Below are 12,225 nucleotides of genomic sequence, written 5' to 3'. Positions count from 1 at the left end.
GTACAGGAGTTTTTCAGGGGGATAATTTGGGTTTGGGGGGGGGGTTGAGAGGAGGTGGCTATGTGGGAGGATCTTTCCTTAGAGGAATATACCATGGGGGAAGAGAAATTCAATGAAGGAGGCGTAGGATTTTCTAGCATTATTAAAAAAAAAATGAAAGAATAAATATGAAAAAATAATTCAACTGAAAGTAAAGAGCAGCATTAAAACTTAAAAAAAACAGAGATTATTAAGCATATGAGCGGTTCATATCCTCCTAAATACCTCGCTTTTCACGTTAAAGTATTTTTAGTAGTTTCAACTATTTATTTTACGGCCTTTCTGATTCAGGGGTCATTCTTAAAGAGTTTGGACAAAATTTAAGCTTTAGTGTAAAGAGTGAGGTTTTAAAGAGGGGACAAATCCCCTCATATACATAATAAAAATATAGGTATATAAAAGTTTGTTATGTAAGTTAAATCTTAAGTTACGTATATTTTTACTAGTAAAAACGTTCGTTAAAAAATAAAAATTCTAGTTGCTTTTTCAAGTAACCAAAAAATTGGAGGGCAACTAGGTCTCCTCCCCCACCACTTTTTTCTCAAAACCGTCTGATAAAATCTAAGAGAATGCCATTTAGCCTAAAAAAGAATTAATATGCAAATTTCATTTTAATATTCTATGTGCAAACAGCCAAAATCAAACATTCATTAATTCAAAAACGTTCAGAAATTAAATAAAAAAACTAGTTTTTTTAACTGAAAGTAAGGAGCGACATTACAACTGAAAAATAACAGAAATTATTCTGTGTATGAAAGGGGTTGTTCCCTTCTCAACATCCCACTCTTTACACTAAAGTTTTTTACTGTTTAACAAAGTAGAATTGAGAGAAAGAGTCAAACTTTAGCGTAAAGAGCGGGGCGTTCAGAAGGGAACAGACACTTTCATACACAGAGTAATTTCTGTTCGTTTTAAGTTTTAATGTCGCTCCTTACTTTCAGTTAAAAAACTAGTTTTGTTTTATTTAATTAGAAACAAAGATCGCCATCTAGTAGTGTCTAGGGCTAATCTAAAGCTGAAATTTAGGAAGGGTGACTATCTTCAGGAAAGCTATGACGTTGGTAGATTCCAGGATGAGAATCTGAGATGAACTTTCCTGAAACGGTTGAATACTAATCTCGAAAGCTTAAAATTTGTTAGTGTAGAACATTGTTGATGGATGGACTAATTTTAGGAAAATAGTTTGTGAAGTCACTGATGGTGCCTTAGCGAAGAAAATAAGCAACGCAGCTAGGGAGTCTCAACACCCTATTAAAAAGAGGTGAGTTTCTTTGTCTCCAAACAGGCCCCAACCATAAATGTCTCAAATTTTTTGACAAAAATTGGAAATAACAATTTATACATGTTTTGAATTTGAAATCATAGGCATCTTAGCATGCCCATCTTTTTACCAAATCAAGGATTGGACAACCAAAATTCTGATTTTACAAAACCAGAATTTCATATTTTGTATAAATAGATCATCAGGATGTTGCTTGAATTACCTAAAAAAAAAAAAAAAAAAAAAAAAAAAAAAAAAAAAAAAAAAAAAAAAAAAAAAATCAAGAATCAAGCACAAGGATAAGTGTGAATTAACTATTGTGAAAAATTTAATAGTGTGTTGTGTTTTTAAACATGCATAGCACATTGTACATTCATATGTGTTACTATCAATTTCTGGTTTTCCGGTTCTCTCTTTAGTGCAAAAATAATTGCATTGCAGTCTATAAAATAGTTTCCAAATTGTTGTCATTCCTGGAGAAGCAAACATACAAAAAAAAAAAAAGAAAAAAAACACCTCCGTGAACTTTCTTCTAACAAAAGAAAATTACAAATTTTCACATTTTTATAGATAGAAAAAAGAGGCTCTACAATAGGATTCTCTTATATATGCTGAATCTGATCCTTCCTTTTCAAAAATCCGGCGAATTGTCTCAAGCCCATGTATTTTTTGGGCTGACATTAAACTTAGAAAATTTAAACATATTTGGAATCAGCGTAAAAAATCCATTCTTTTTATGCAGGACATTAATTTTTATCGAACTTCCTTCAGAGTTTCATTTTCTATTGGGATGAGTCACTCCCTGGCTACAGTTCGTTACCACGAACTGTTTGATAGAGGCTTAAATTGCAAATGGAATTCAAAGGCAAGAGACTCTTGAAACACAGAGGACCGGAAAAGGGAATTATCTAGTACCCTGTTCTGTATTTTATTTTTTTTTCTATTAAAGAAAAATTTATTCCATTTTATTTTCTATTTATTTTTTCTATAGGTTTAGGGGGAACTTAAAATCTTGGAAAACGCTTAGAGTGGATGGATCGGGATGAAACTTGGTGGGAAAAATAATCAGAAGTCCTAGATACGTGATTGACATAATCGAAACGGATCCGTTCTATTTGGGGGAGATGGGGAGGGTTAATTCTGAAAAATTAGAAGAAATCACGCATTTCTAACTTACGAAGGAGAGATCGGATCTTCATGAAACTTCATATTTAGAAGGACCTCGTAACTCAGATCTCTTATTTTAAATCTCAACCGGATGAAGCGTCATTGGGCGGAGGGCAGCTGAGGGAGGGGACCGGAAATCTGAGAAATGAGAAAATACTTAAAGCGGAGAGATCAGAATGAAACTGGCCGGGAAGAATACAAACAACTCCAAGTTACGTGACTAACATAATCGGACCGGATTATGACTTTATAACTCCACCTTTGGTGGAGTTGGGAGGGGGGGGAATAATTCGGAAAAATTAGAAAAAATGAGGTATTTGTAACTTACGAACGGGTGGTCAGATCTTAATGAAATTTAATATTTAGAAGGATCTTAGGCTTTAGAGCTTTTATTGCAAATTCCGATCAGATTCTGTGACATTGAGAGAGTTGGAGAGGGAAATAGGAATTCTTGGAAAACGTGAATATTGGGGTATCTTTATCTTGCGAATAGGTGATCGAATAGAATGAAACTTGATATATAGAAGGATCTCATGTCTCAGATTCTCAGTTTTTGACTCGAATTGGATCCGGGGACATAGAGGGTTGGAGTGGGGAAATAGAAATATTGGAAAACGCTTAGAGTGGAGAGATCGGGATGAAACTTGATGGGAAGAATAAGCACAAGTTCTAGATTCGTGATTGACATAATTGGAATGTATCTGTTTTCTTTGGAGGAGCTGGGAGGGGGGGTATTAATTTGGAAGAATTTGAAAATTGAGGTATTTTTAACTTGAGAACGGGTGACCGGATCTTAATGAAATTTGATATTTAGAAGGAACTTATGTCTCAGAGCTCTTATTTCAAGTTCTGACCAGATTTGTTGACATTGGGGGGAGTTGGAGGGAGAAATCGGAAATCTTGGAAAATACTTAGTGTGGAGGAATCGGGGTGAAGCTTGGAGGGTAGAATGAGCAAATGCCGTATATATGTGATTGACGTAACTGTACTGGATTCGCTCTCTTTGGGGGGTTTGGGGGTCGGGTTTAGTTCTTTGGCGAGTTTGGTGCTTCTGGACGTGCTAGGACGATGAAAATTGGTAGGCGTGTCAGGGAGCTGCACAAATTGACTTGATAAAGTCGTTTTCCCTGATTCGACCATCTGGGGGGCTGAAGGGAGAGGGAAAATTAGAAAAAATGAGGCATTTATAACTTACGAGTGGGTAATCGGATCTTAATGAATTTTTGTATTTAGAAGGACATCGTGACTCAGAGCTCTTATTTTAAACCCCGACCGGCATTTAGCCGCTGATTTTCCTTTTAAATCAATCTATTGATTCTTACAATTTTGTTAGAGCTCATACCACATGAGCTCTTGGCTCTTGGCTCTTCTGGCTTCGTCACAAGTGCCATATGAGCTCTTAGCTCTTGTTCTAATACAAAATCAGTCGTAAGTTGTTAATCTTATCTTCAAACGCTTGTTGAAAAACTAAAAGTGTTTTTTTTCGTTTAGTCCTCCTTCTGTGAAATTATGGTTGTCGGTCAATAACCTTTTTTGAATTACTGTGGCCGAATTGTGTGAAATATCATGGAAAATTATTTAAAAATCTTTTTCGTGCAAGGTTACAAAGTTGTTCAATTTTTTTATCATTCTATGGAAAACACAAGTCAAGAACAAGATCTAAGAGCTCATATGGCACTTGTGACGAGTAAGAGCTGATATGGTATGAGCTCTAGCAAAATTCTAAGAATCAATAGATTGATTTAAAAAGAAAATCAGAGGCTTAATACCGGTTGGGATTTAAAATAAGAGCTCTGAGACACGAGGTCCTTCTAAATATCACCATTCATTAAGATCCAATCACCCACTCGTAAGTTATAAATACCTCGTTTTCTCTGATTTTTCCTTTCCTTTCAGCCCCCCAGATGGTCGAATTGGTGGAAAAGACTTTATCAAGTCAATTTGCGCAGCTCCCTGACACGCCTACCAATTTTCATCGTCCTAGCACGTCCAGAAGCACCAAACTCGCCGAAGCGCTGAGCCCCACCCCCTAACTCCCCAAAGAGAGCCAATCCAGTACGGTTACGTCAATCACGTATCTAAAAAATTTGCTTATTCTACCCACCAAGTTTCATCCCAAATCCTCCACTCTAACCGTTTTCCAAGATTTCCGGTTTCCCCCTCCAACTCTCCCGATGTCAACACATCTGGTCGGAATTAAAAACAAGAGCCCTGAGACATGAGTTCCTTCTAAATATCAAATTTCATTAAGATCCGGTCACCCCTTCTTAAGTTAAAAATACCTCAATTTTTCCATTTTTCAAATCAATGCCTCCCAGCTCCTCCAAAGTGAACAGATCCGTTCCAATTATGTTAATCACGTATCTATAACTTGTGGTTATTCTTCCATCAAGTTTCATCTTGATCTCTCTACTCTAAGCGTTTTCCAAGATTTCTGCTTCCCCTCCAACCCCCTATGTCCCCGGATCTGATTCAAATTGAATGTGAATCATCTGAGACATAAGATCCTTCTATATATCAAGTTTCATTAAGATCTGATAACCCATTCGTAAGATAAAGATACCTCAATTTTCACGTTTCCAAGAATTCTGGTTTCCTCCTTCACTCCCCCAAATGGCGCAGATCCATTCCGGTTATGTCAATCACATATCTAGGACTTCTGTTTATTTTTCCCACCAAGTTTCATCTCGATCCCTCCACTTTAAGCGTTTTCCAAGATTTTATGTCCCCCACCAAATTCTCCCCCCCCCTTAATGACTCCGGATCCGGTCGGGATTTAAACTAAGAGATCTGATTTACGAGGTCCTTCTAAATATGAAATTTCATTAAGATCCGATCACTCCTTCGTGAGTTAAAAATACCTCATTTTTTCTAATTTTTCAGAATAACCACCCCCCCCCCGACTCCCCCAAATAGAGCAGATCTGTTTCGGTTATGTCAAGCATGTATCTAGGACTTCTGCTTATTTTTCCACCAAGTTTCATCCCGATCTCTCCCCTCTAAGCGTTTTTCAAGATTTTAGGTAACCCCTCCAACTCCCCAAAATGTCACCATATCCGGTCGAGATTTAAAATGACATTTCTGAGACAAGATATTCTTTTAAATATCAAATTTCATTAAAATCTGATCACCCGTTCGTAAGTTAAAAATACATCTTTTTTCTAGTTCTTTCTATTTAACCGTCCCCCACTCCCCCCAGATGGTCGAATCGGGAAAACGACAATTTCGAATTTAATCTGGTCTGGTTCCTGATACGCGTGCCAAATTTCATCGTCCTAGCTTACCTGGAAGTGTCTAAAGTAGCAAAATCGGGACAGACAGACCGACAGACAGACCGACATACATACCGACAGAATTTGCCATCGCTATGTCACTTGGTAGATACCAAGTGCCATAAAAATCATGAAACAGCAAATATTTGGATACAAAACTTTTAGCGCGCATTTTCGGCACGTTGTAGGCTTGGATCCGGGAATTCTCCACCCTTTTCCATCGTGTTTTTGCAGCTTTTAACACAATAACCCAGGTGTAGCTCCATTTTAAGTATAATTATTTACAGAATCTTTAACCACTAACCAGAGCAAACAATCGCATCCTGAGCAAACTTTCCTTGGTATTTCAAATATGAGTTAGGTCAATGAAACGTTCAGAGATTTTTAAGATTTAGTTTTTGACCTGATTTTTTAGAGTCTAATCTTCCCAGTTCTACTACTTACTTATAAAAAAAGATGTCCTGAAAGTAATTGTTCACCCTATAGTGAAATAGTACCAAATTTGTTACAGCAACATTAAAAGACAAGAATGCACTACCCCCGGTACACCTAAGGTACAGATGGTTGGCGTCAAATACTCATTAACTGTTTTGAAGTAGATTTTCTTGATTGTGGGTTTGAAAGTCATAAAAGAGATGAACCAGAAGTAAACCAATTGATCTTTTCACAAGGCTGAATAGACGGTACTAAATAGATAGCCGATAGGTAAGCCCGATGGGCAGCAAATAAGTGTTATTCCAATGAAGATATATCAAAGATATGTCACTTAATAAATATGCATCAGGAGTGGTCTTATTGCTTAGGGTATATACAAGTTATTCCACTTATGATTTGTGAACGATTGGAGAACATGTTTCTAAAGCAAGTTTCCTTCTAATCATAGATACTTTTTTTTGTTTGGTTAATCATTTTGCTCATTTGGGATAATGAGTTTGTCCGCGCGGTTTCAACAAATTATGTACTAACGCCTTAAGTATGTTCCTGTCGTTAGTTGTTCGTTAATGCCCGCCACATTAGCCTAAGCAATAAAATAACTTTTTAGGCGCCGTTATGCAGTTAATGAAAAACGGTTAAACCATGGTGTGATTTACAACTGTATTATATTTCGTCTTATTGTTTACAATATGTGATTTAAATGAATCAGTCAACTAATGATCTTTTCTTGGTTCTACTTTTGTTGACAGTCAAGCGGCCTATCACTGAAGCTAGATTATTTAGTTATATTAAAGCAATTAAAAAAGGTCCTCATTGTATTGATGTTGTTTCTAGACTTTCTCCGTTACAAAGAATAACAAACTTACTGTACGAGGATAAGGCAAAATATATTTGACGACCTAGAAACTCCACTAACATTATACAAAATTGTCGTAAATCGGGAATTCTCAAACATTTCCCCATGTCCGACCTTTTGAATCTTACAGCCAATTTTGCCACTGAAATGCTTCTTTATATGCGACATTTGTAATAGGAATCCTTTCTAAAATCATCACTGGAAATATTACCTAACGCCCCTGGGGTATGGGCATCCCATTTGGAATATCTGCCCTAATTGAATGTGCTAGACATTCTTGAAACGACGATATTTGAATTCATTCCTGGTTTTAAGGTACCCAGGGTTCAGAGGGATTTAAACTTACTCTGTGTAGTCATATTACACATAAATGCTATTCAAATAAATGGATTAAAATCACCGTAATCTTTGGGCTTCTATGGAAGTCGAAGCAGTTCTGACCTCTATCGTGTTGCAACCCTGAATATAGATAAATATTCATACACAATCTCTCTCAAAATGCCTTAAATGTTTCAACCGAATTCCCAGAGGCGTCCATGAGATTTCTTATATATACGCTTCTGACAACCTTCAATCCACACAATGCCGTTTTATCTATTTCGACATTTCTTAATATACCATGGAAATCTGAAATTAATGCCCTTAGCCGGTCCTGAGATAGGGTGGATACGTCCTTTGGACCATATGGAAATAAATTATGACTTTTGATTCAGTTCAAAAGCCCCTTCTTACAAATTCCTAAGATGTTGCTGAAATTGCTGATTTTTTCTCATGGAGGACCAAGTTGCTTTCGATTAAAAATTCTTATATTGCCAATCAAATGAGCTGATGAAAAAGTTATGGCGTAGAAACAATGAAAGATGATCAGCCTCTTTCGGTAAAAGAAACAAGAGCTAAGAGCTCATTTGGCACTTGTGACGGGGTCGAAAGAGTCAAGAGCTCATATGGTATGAGCTCTAGCAAAATTCTAAGAATCAATAGATTGATTTAAAAGGAATATCAGAGGCTTTTTATGCCGTTCGTGATTTAAAATGAGAGCTCTAAGTCAAGAGGTCCTTCTAAATATAAGAAATCATTAAGATCCGATTGCCCACTCGTAAGTTAAAAATACTTAATTTTTTTCTAATTTTTCCTCTCCCTATAGCCCCTCTAATGGTCGAATCGGGAAAAACGACTTTATCAAGTCAGTTTGTGCTGCTCCCTGATACGCCTACCAATTTTCATCGTCATAGCACGTCCAGAAGCACCGAACTCGCCAAAGCACTAAACCCCACCCCCTAACTCCTCCAAAGAGAGTAGATCCAGTCCGGTTATGTCAATCAAGTATCTGCGACATTTATAAGCCTTTTCCAAGATTTCCGGTTTCCCCCTCCAACCCTCCCCAATGTCAACAGATCTGGTCGGGATTTGAAATAAGAGCTGTGCGACATGAGTTCCTTCTAAATATCAAATTTCATTAAGATTCGGTCACCCATTCTTAAGTTAAAAATGCCTCAATTTTTCTAATTTTTCCAAATTAACAACCCCCAGCTCCCTCAAAGACAACGATCAATTTCGTATTTATAACTTGTGCTTATTCTTCCCATCAGGTTTCATCCCGATCTCTCCACTCTAAGCGTTTTCCAAGTTTCCCCCTTCCCAATGACACTGGATCCAGTCGGGATTCAAAACAAGAGATCTGAGTTACGAGGTCCTTCTAAATATAAAATTTCGTCAAGATCCGATCATTCCTTCGTAAGTTAAAACCACCTCATTTTTCTAATTTTTTAGAATCAATCCTTCCCTCTCTCAACTCCCCCAAAGAGAGAGGATCCGTTCCGGTTATGTCAAACACGTACCTAGGACTTGTCCTTTTTTTCCCACCGAGTTTCATCCCAATCCCTCCACTCTAAGCGTATTCCAAGATTGTAGGTCCCCCCTGATTCCCCCTACGTCACCAGATCCGGTCGGGACTTCAAATGAGAGCTCTGACACACCATATCCTTCCAATCATCAAATTTCATTAAGATCCGATCTCTCTTTCGTAAGTTAAAAATACCTCATTTTTTCTAATTTTTCCGAATTAATCCTCCCCCCACTCACCCAAAGAGATCGGATCCGTTCCGGTTATGTCAATCACGTATCTAGGAATTGTGATTGTTTTTCCCATCAAGTTTCATCCTGATCCCTCTACTCTAGCCTTTTCCAAGATTTTAGGTTCCCCCCAGCTCCCCCCAATGTCAGCAGGTCCGGTCGGGACTTCAAATGAGAGCTCTGACACACCATATCCTACCAAATATTTAATTTCATTAAGATCCAATCACTCCTTCGTAAGTTAAAAATAACTCATTTTTTTCTAATTGTTCAGAATTAACCCCCCCCCCCAATTCCCCCAAAGAGCGAGGACCTGGTCTAGTTATGTCATTCACATATATAGAACTTGTGCTTATTTTCTTCACCAAGTGTCATCCCGATCCCTCCACTCTAAGCGTTTTCCAAGATTTTAGGTGCTCCCCCCAACTCCTCCCAATGTCACCAGATCCAGTCGGGATTTTAAATAAGCGCTTTCAGACAAGATATCCTTCCAAACATCAAATTTCATTAAGATCTGATCACTCCTTCGTAAGTTAAAAATAACCCATTTTTTCTAATTTTTCAGAATTAACACACACACACCCCAACTCTTCCAAAGAGATCGGATCCGTTCCAGTTATATCAATCACGTATCTAGGACTTGTGCTTATTTTTCCCACCAAGTTTCATCCCAATCCCTCCACTCTAAGCGTTTTCCAAGATTTTAGGTGTTCCCCAAACTCCCCCCAATGTCACCAGATGCGGTCGGGATTTTAAATAAGAGCTCTGAGACACAATATCCTTCCAAAGGTCAAGTTTCATTAAGATCCGATCACCCGTTTGTAAGTTAAAAATACCTCATTATTTCTTATTTTTCCGATTTAACCGGCCCCCCACTCCTCCCCAGAGGTCAAATCGGGAAAAAGACTATTTCTGATTTAATCTTGTCCGGTCTCTGATACGCCTGCCAAATTTGATCGTCCTAGCTTTCCTGGAAGTGTCTAAAGTAGAGAAACCGAGACAGACGGCCCCCACTCCTCCCCAGAGGTCAAATCGGGAAAAAGACTATTTCTGATTTAATCTTGTCCGGTCTCTGATACGCCTGCCAAATTTCATCGTCCTAGCTTTCCTGGAAGTGCCTAAAGTAGAGAAACCGGGACAGACAGACAGACCAACAGACCGACAGAATTTGCAATCACTATGTCGCTTGGTAATGCCATAAAAAATAGTACAGCAATATCATCCAAACTACTCGGTAAAAATGACCAGTGAGTCGGTAAAATGTATCCCCCCTCCAAACGTTTTTGCCAGTAACGTCTCTTGTCAGTAGTAGACCAAGTCCACAGGAAGTAATTGCTCGTACTTCTTGGTCCCAAAATTTTGTCTCTCTGCACTTCCAGCATATGACAACTCTTCTATATATACTGCTTATTTCATATTTTCAAATTGCTTTCTTTAAAGTTTATCTTACTCTGTTATGATAACTCAATTCCTAAATAGTCGACAAGAAAAATAAAAAAATACAAATGTGAAAATAAGCACCGTTGTAATAAACAACATCGTGATTCAATAAGGAATAATTCGAAAAAACAATATGAATAGATTGATTGTAAAGTCCTTCGGCAGTTAATTGAGGATCATGATTGGAGTTCGGTTTATAATTCAGATGATGCAAATGCTGCATTTTCGAATTTTATTGATCAAATGATTCAACTGCGGGGTAGAGCTTCTTCGACATGTGTTTTGCATGGAAAATTTGCACAGAGATTTGACCCGTGGATTTCAGAAGGTATTTTGGTATCATTAAAACATAAAAATAAAAAGTTTAAGAATTATTTAAAATTGCAGACACCCGAATCTTTTCAATAATATAGAGTTTATAGGAATAAGCTAAATTCTATTATAAGACATAGGAAGAGAAAATTTTATAATGATACATTCCCGGAAAATAAATCTGATATGAGAAAGAAATGGCAAATGATAAACGAAAGAATACGTCCTCATAGTCGTGGGAGTACTGGTGTTGATTGCCTGGAAATAAATGGGGAGAAAATTACACAACCTAAAGATATTTTATGCTTTGGGTGATTATTTTAGTAATACTGGTTCTAGACTTGTATCGACCATGAGTGCACACCTGAATTCCCCTATTATTCCAGGTAATGAGCAACATGCGGAAAGAATTTTTACTTTTTCTGAGATTGTGTCTCAAGAGATAAAAAGAAAATTATTATGAAGCTTAAAAAAGGTTTTTCTGTGGATGAATTTGGATTTTCAACGCAAATTGTTAAACAGGTAGCATCGAACATTTCCCCTTTGTAATTTATTTTTAGCATTTCCCATATTTTTAATCTATCACTTACACATGGGATTTTCCCTGAGCTTTTAAAAAAGCAAATTTTATAGCATTACCTTAAGCCGGTAATTTAACTGATCATTCAGATTATAGAGGTATTTCTTTTTTTCAGTTTAAAGTAAAATATTGGAAAAAATTGCAAATAGTCAACTACATAACTATTTATTCGATAATAAGATATTACACACTTCTCAATATGGATTTATAAAGGGAAAGTCAAATGAAATGGCAATTCATGAACTTTTATTGAATATAAGTGACTCGTTAGATTGTGATCAACGTGCTTTGGCAATTTTCCTTGATGTTGCTAAAGCGTTTGACACTGTAAATCATTCTTTGCTTCTTATAAACTTAAGTCTTATGGATTTTCATCACAAACTGTTAATTTTTTTGCATCTTATCTTTCTGGGAGACGACTAGAATGTATTGATAAATCCCTTGATCTTCGTTCAGATACTTTCCAGATTAATTATGGAATACCTTAGGGCTCTGTCCTTGGGCCTGTTTTATTTCTTCTTTTTATAAATGATTTACCGGATGTTTTGCCTCTTTGCAAAATTATTATGTTTGCTGATGATGTAGTACTTTTTTCCTCTCACCGGGATTTAGCGGCTCTTTTCCATAGCCTTGAACGTACGTTACAAGGTGTATCTTTTTGGTACTCAAGGAATTTACTAGCTCTTAATGAGAAAAAATGCCAATATATGTTGTTTTCGCGAACTGGTTCGGTCATTTTAGATGGATTCTCTCTTTTGTTGAATGATCTTGAATTAAAAAGGGTTGATCA

This window comes from Artemia franciscana, chromosome 1 (assembly GCF_032884065.1).
Source record: "Artemia franciscana chromosome 1, ASM3288406v1, whole genome shotgun sequence".
NCBI classification, from domain to species: Eukaryota; Metazoa; Arthropoda; class Branchiopoda; order Anostraca; family Artemiidae; genus Artemia; species Artemia franciscana.
Note: the sequence above shows the minus strand (reverse complement) of the source record.